The sequence below is a fragment of the Triticum urartu genome, chromosome 6A, assembly GCF_056163025.1.
Source record: "Triticum urartu cultivar PI428250 chromosome 6A, HENAU_Tu73, whole genome shotgun sequence".
In the NCBI taxonomy this organism is placed as follows: domain Eukaryota; kingdom Viridiplantae; phylum Streptophyta; class Magnoliopsida; order Poales; family Poaceae; genus Triticum; species Triticum urartu.
The window spans coordinates 434,300,526-434,307,880 of NC_141878.1; positions in this window are offsets into that span (position 1 = coordinate 434,300,526).

Consider the following 7,355-nt stretch of genomic DNA (forward strand, 5'->3'; position numbering starts at 1 on the left):
CCCCGACAACGGCGCCAGAAAAGAGTCTTGATGACCCACAAGTATAAGGGATCTATCGTAGTCCTTTTGATAAGTAAGAGTGTCGAACCCAACGAGGAGCAGAAGGAAATGGTAAGCGGTTTTCAGCAAGGTATTCTCTGCAAGCACTGAAATTATAGGTAATAGATAGTTTTGTGATAAGATAATTTGTAACGAGCAACAAGTAATAAAAGTAAATAAAGTGCAGCAAGGTGGCCCAATCCTTTTTGTAGCAAAGGACAAGCCTGGACAAACTCTTATATATAGAAAAGCGCTCCCGAGGACACATGGGAATTATCGTCAAGCTAGTTTTCATCACGTTCATATGATTCGCGTTCGGTACTTTGATAATTTGGTATGTGGGTGGACCGGTGCTTGGGTACTGTCCTTACTTGGACAAGCATCCCACTTATGATTAACCTCTATTGCAATCATCCGCAACTACTACAAAAGTATTAAGGTAAACCTAACCATAGCATGAAACATATGGATCCAAATTAGCCCCTTACGAAGCAACACATAAACTAGGGTTTATGCTTCTGTCACTCTAGCAACCCATCATCTACTTATTACTTCCCAATGCCTTCCTCTAGGCCCAAATAATGGTGAAGTGTCATGTAGTCGACATTCACATAAAACCACTAGAGGAGAGACAACATACATCTCATCAAAATATCGAACGAATACCAAATTCACATGACTACTAATAGCAAGACTTCTCCCATGTCCTCAGGAACAAACGTAACTACTCACAAAGCATATTCATGTTCATAATCAGAGGGGTATTAATATGCATATAGGATCTGAACATATGATCTTCCACCAAATAAACCAACTAGCATCAACTACAAGGAGTAATCAACACTACTAGCAACCTACGGGTACCAATCCTAGACTTAGACACAAGAATTGGATACAAGAGATTAACTAGGGGTTGAGAGGAGATGGTGCTGGTGAAGATGTTGTTGGAGATTAGCCCCCTACCGATGAGAGGAGCTTTGGTGATGATGATGGCGATGATTTCCCCCTCCCGGAGGGATGTTTCCCCGGCAGAACAGCTCCGCTAGAGCCCTAGATTGGTTCCGCCAAGGTTCCGCCTCATGGTGGCGGAGTCTCGTCCCGAAAGCTTGCTTATGATTTTTTTCCTCAACGAAGGACTCCATATAGCAGAAGATGGGCATCGGAGGGCCACCAGGGGGCCCACGAGGCAGGGGGCGCGCCCAGGGGGGTAGGGCGCGCCCCCACCCTCATGGCTGGTGAGTGCCCCCCTCTGGTATTTCTTGCACTCGGTATTTTTTTTATTCTGAAAATAACTTCCGTGAAGTTTCAGAACTTTTGGAGTTGTGCAGAATAATTCTCTAATATTTGCTCCTTTTCCAGCCCAGAATCCCAACTGCCGGCATTCTCCCTCTTTATGTAAACCTTGTAAAATAAGAGAGAATAGGCATAAGTATTGTGACATAATGTGTAATAACAGCCCATAATGCAATAAATATCGATATAAAAGCATGATGCAAAATGGACGTATCAATTAGTCTTGAACCTAAATAAATGTTATTTGGTTTTTGCGTTCAACATGAATATGATTGGATCATGTTTATTGCAATACATTTATTTATTTAAGTCAAAGAATAATTGTTGTTTTGTTTACATGAATAAAACCTCCTATGGTCATACACCCAATGTAAATGGTTTATTGAATCTCGATCGTAGTGATAAACATATTCATATATTGATGCTGAAAGATGCAAAGTTGATAATGATAGTGCAACATACTTGTGGCACTGCTATTTAGGTCATATTGGTGTAAAGCACATGAAGAAACTCCATGCAGATGGACTTTTGGAGTCACTTCATTATGAATCATTTGATACTTGCGAACCATGCCTCATGGGAAAGATGACTAGAACTCTGTTCTCCGGAACAATGGAGCGAGCCAATGACTTATTGGAAATAATACATACCGATGTATGCCGTCCAATGAGTGTTGAGGCACGCGGCGGGTATCGTTATTTTCTGACCTTCACAGGTGATTTAAGCAGATATGGGTATATCTATTTAATGAAACACAAGTATGAAACATTTGAAAAGTTTAAAGAATTTTAGAGTGAAGTGGAGAATCATCATAGCAAGAAAATAAAGTTTCTACGATCTGATCACGGAGGCGAATATTTGAGTTACGAGTTTGGACTTCATTTAAAACAATGTGGAATAGTTTCACAACTTACGCCACCTGGAACACCACTGTGTAATGGTGTGTCCGAACAACGTAACCGTACTTTATTAGATATGGTGCGATCTATGATGTCTCTTACCGATTTACCACTATCATTTTGGGGGTATGCATTAGAGACAGCTGCATTCACGTTAAATAGGGCACCGTCTAAATCCGTTGAGACGACACCATATGAACTATGGTTTGGCAAGAAACCTAAGCTGTCGTTTCTTAAAGTTTGGGGTTGCGATGCTTATGTGAAAAAGCTTCAGCCTGATAAGCTCGAACCCAAATCGGAGAAGTGCGTCTTCATAGGATACCCAAAAGAAACTGTTGGGTACACCTTCTATCACAAATGCGAACACAAGTTTTTTGGTTTCTAAGAATGGATCCTTTCTAGAGAAGGAGTTTCTCTCGAAAGAATTGAGTGGGAGGAAAGTAGAACTTGATGAGGTAATTGTACCTTCTCTCGAATTGGAAAGTAGCTCATCACAGAAAACCGTTCCCGTGATGCCTACACCAACTTGAGAGGAAGCTAATGATAATGATCATGAAACTTCATATCAAGTTACTACCAAACCTTGTAGGTCAACCAGAGCACGTTCCGCACCACAGTGGTACGGTAATCCTGTCCTAGAAGTCATGTTACTAGACCATGACAAACCTACAAACTATGAGGAAGCGATGATTAGCCCAGATTCCGATAAGTGGCTTGAGGCCATGAAATCCGAGATAGGATCCACATATAAGAACAAAGTGTGGACTATGGTGGACTTGCCCGATGATCGGCAAGCCATTGAGAATAAATGGATCTCCAAGAGGAAGACAGACGCTGATAGTAGTGTTACTATCTACAAAGTTCGACTTGCCGAAAAGGTTTTTGACAAGTTCAAGGTGTTGACTATGATGAGATTTTCTCACTTGTATTGATGCTTAAAGTCTGTCTGAATCATGTTAGTAATTGTCACATTTTATGAAATCTGACAAATGGATGTCAAAACTGCATTCCTTAATAGATTTATTAAAGAAGAGTTGTATATGATGCAACCAGAAGGTTCTGTCAATCCTAAAGGTGCTAACAAAATGTGCAAGCTCCAGCGATCCATCTATGGACTGGTGCAAGCATCTCGGAGTTGGAATATACACTTTGATGAGTTGATCAAAGCATATAGTTTTATACAGACTTGCGGTGAAGCCTGTATTTACAAGAAAGTGAGTGGGAGCACTACAGCCTTTCTAATAAGTATATGTGAATGACATATTGTTGATCGGAAATGATGTAGAATTTTCTGGAAAGCATAAAGGAGTGTTTGAAAGGAGTTTTTCAAAGAAAGACCTCAGTGAAGCTACTTACATATTGGGCACCAAGATCTATAAAGATAGATCAAGCCACTTGATAAGACTTTCGATGAATACATACCTTGATAAGATTTTGAAGGAGTTAAAAATGGATCAGTCAAAGAAGGAGTTCTTGCATGAGTTGTAAGGTATGAAGTTGAGTAAGACTCAAAACCCGACCACGGCAGAAGATAGAGAGAGAATGAAGTCATTCCCTATGCCTCAGCCACATGTTCTATAAAGTATGCCATGCTGTATACCAGACCTATTGTGTACCTTGCCATGAGTTTGTCAAAGGGATACAATAGTGATCAGGAGTAGATCACTGGACATCGGTCAAAATCATCCTTGGAGGACTAAGGAAATATTTCTCGATTATGGAGGTGATAAAGAGTTCGTCGTAAAGAGTTATGTCGATGCAAGCTTTGACACTGATCTAGATGACTCTGAGTCTCGATATGGATACATATTGAAAGTGGGAGCAATTAGCTAGAGTAGCTCCATGCAGAGCATTGTAAACATAGAAATTTGCAAAATACATACGGATCTGAATGTGGCAGACCCGTTGACTAAACTTCTTTCACAAGCAAAACATGATCACACCTTATTACTCTTTGGGTGTTAATCACATGACGATGTGAACTAGATTATTGACTCTAGCAAACCCTTTGGCCATTGGTCACATGGCGATGTGATCTATGGGTGTTAATCACATAAAGATGTGAACTATTGGTGTTAAATCACATGGCGATGTGAACAAGATTACTGACTGTAGTGCAAGTGGGAGACTGTAGGAAATATGCCCTAGAGGCAATAATAAAGTTGTTATTTATATTTCCTCATATCATGATAAATGTTTATTATTCATGCTAGAATTGTATTAACCGGAAACTTGACACATATGTGGATACATAGACAAAACACAGTGTCCCTAGTAAGCCTCTACTAGACTAGCTCGTTAATCAAAGATGGTTAAGTTTCCTAGCCATAAACATGTGTTGTCATTTGATGAACGGTATCACATCATTAGGAGAATGATGTGATGGACAAGACCCATCCATTAGCTTAGCATAATGATCGTTAAGTTTTATTGCTATTGCTTTCTTCATAACTTATACATATTCCTTTGACTATGAGATTATGCAACTCCCGGCTACCGGAGGAATACCTTGTGTGCCATCAAACGTCACAACGTAACTGGGTGATTATAAATATTCTCTACTGGTATCTCCAAAGGTGTTTGTTGGCTTGGAATAGATCGAGATTAGGATTTGTCACTCCGAGTATCAGAGAGGTATCTCTGGCCCCTCTCAGTAATGCAGATCATAATAAGCCTTGCAAGCAATGTGACTAATGAGTTAGTTGCAGGATGATGCATTACAAAATGAGTAAATAGACTTGCCGGTAACGAGATTGAACTAGGTATGAAGATATCGACGATCGAATCTCGGGCAAGTAACATACCGATGACAAAGGGAATAAAGTATGTTGTCATTACGGTACGACCGATAAAGATCTCCGTAGAATATGTGGGAACCAATATGAGCATCCAGGTTCCGTTGTTGGTTATTGACCGGAGAAGTATCTCAGTCATGTCTACATAGTTCTCGAACCCGTAGGGTCCGCATGCTTAACGTTCGATGACAATTTTGTATTATATGAGTTATGTGATTTGGTGACAGAATGTTGTTCGGATTCCCAGATGAGATCACGGACATGACGAGGAGTCTCGAAATAGTCGAGAGGTAAATATTCACATATAGGACGATAGTATTCGGACACCGGAAGTGTTCCGGTGCTATCGGGTAAGTATCGGGTCACAGGAAGGGGTTCCGGGCACCCCCCTCTCCTCGGCAAATATATGGGCCTTATTGGGCCAAGGACGGGACAGACCAGCCCCTAGTGGGTTGGTGCGCCCCCATATAGGCCGAATAAGAGGAGAAGGAAGGAGGGGAAGGGAGAAAGGAAAGGGGAGGATTCGACCTTCCCCTTTCCTTCTCCCCCCCTTTCCTTCCACCTCTGACACTTATGGAAGGGGGGAGGCCGACTTGTAGGAGGCACCCAAGTAGGATTAATCCTACTTGGGGTGCCCCTTGCTGCCACTCTCCCTCTCCCACCTATATATATATATATATTCCAAAATAGTTTACGCCTCCGGTCATATTCACGTAGTGCTTAGGCGAAGCCCTTCGTGGATTACTTCACCATCACCGTCACCACGCCGTCGTGCTGACGGAACTCTCCCTCGACACTTTGCTGGATCAAGAGTTCGAGGGAGGTCATCGAGCTGAACGTGTGCAGAACTCGGAGGTGTCGTACGTTCGGTGCTTGCTCGGTCGGAACGAGAAGAAGTTCGACTACATCAACCACATTGTCAAACGCTTCCGCTTTTGGTCTACGAGGGTACGTGGACACACTTTCCCCTTCTTGTTGCTATGCATCTCCTAGACAGATCTTGCGTGAACGTAGATTTTTTTTTGAAATTGCATGCTACGTAAAGAAGGTTGTGGTGGTGGAAAAGTGTTTTCATGGCTCTCCTGGTAGGTTTTGGAATATTTGAGAATATATAGGCGGAATAAATAGGTCGATGGAGTCACGAGGGGCCCACATGGGTGGGGTCTGCTACCTCTTGAGCACTGCGTTGGTTTTCCCTTGAAGAGGAAAGGGTGATGCAGTAAAGTAGCGTAAGTATTTTCCTCAGTTTTTGAGAACCAATGTATCAATCCAGTAGGAGACTACACGCAAGTCGCCTCGTACCTACACAAACAATAAGAACCTTGCAACCAACGCGATAAAGGGGTTGTCAATCCCTTCACGGCCACTTGCAAAAGTGAGATCTGATAGAGATAATAAGATAAATAATTTTTTTTGGTATTTTTATGATATAGATTGAAAGTAAAGATTGCAAAATAAAATAGATTGGAAACTTATATGATAAAAGATAGACCCGGGGGCCATAGGTTTCACTAGAGGCTTCTCTCAAGATAGCATAAGTTTTACGGTGGGTGAACAAATTACTGTCGAGCAATTGATAGAAAAGAGCATAATTATGAGAATATCTAGGCATGATCATGTATATAGGCATCACGTCCGCGACAAGTAGACCGAAACGATTCTGCATCTACTACTATTACTCCACACATCGACCGCTATCCAGCATGCATCTAGAGTATTAAGTTCATAAGAACACAGTAACGCACTAAGCAAGATGACATGATGTAGAGGGATAAACTCAAGCAATATGATATAAACCCCATCTTTTTATCCTCGATGGCAACAATACAATACGTGCCTTGCTGCCCCTGCTATCACTAGGAAAGGACACCGCAAGATTGAACCCAAAGCTAAGCACTTCTCCCATTGCAAGAAAGATCAATCTAGTAGGTCAAACCAAACTGATAATTTGAAGAGACTTGCAAAGATAATTAAATCATACATATACGAATTAGATAAGAACCAAATATTATTCATAGATAATCTTGATCATAAACCCACAATTCATCGGATCATGACAAACACACCGCAAAAAGAGTTACATCGAATAGATATCCAAGAAGATCGAGGAGAACTTTGTATTGAGATCCAAAGAGAGAGAAGAAGCCATCTAGCTAATAACTATGGACCCGAAGGTCTAAGGTAAACTACTCACACATCATCGGAGAGGCTATGGTGTTGATGTAGAAGCCCTCCGTGATTGATTCCCCCCTCCGACGGAGCTCTGGAAAAGGCCCCAAGATGGGATCTCTTGGGTACAGAAGGTTGCGGCGGTGGAAATAAGGTTTCG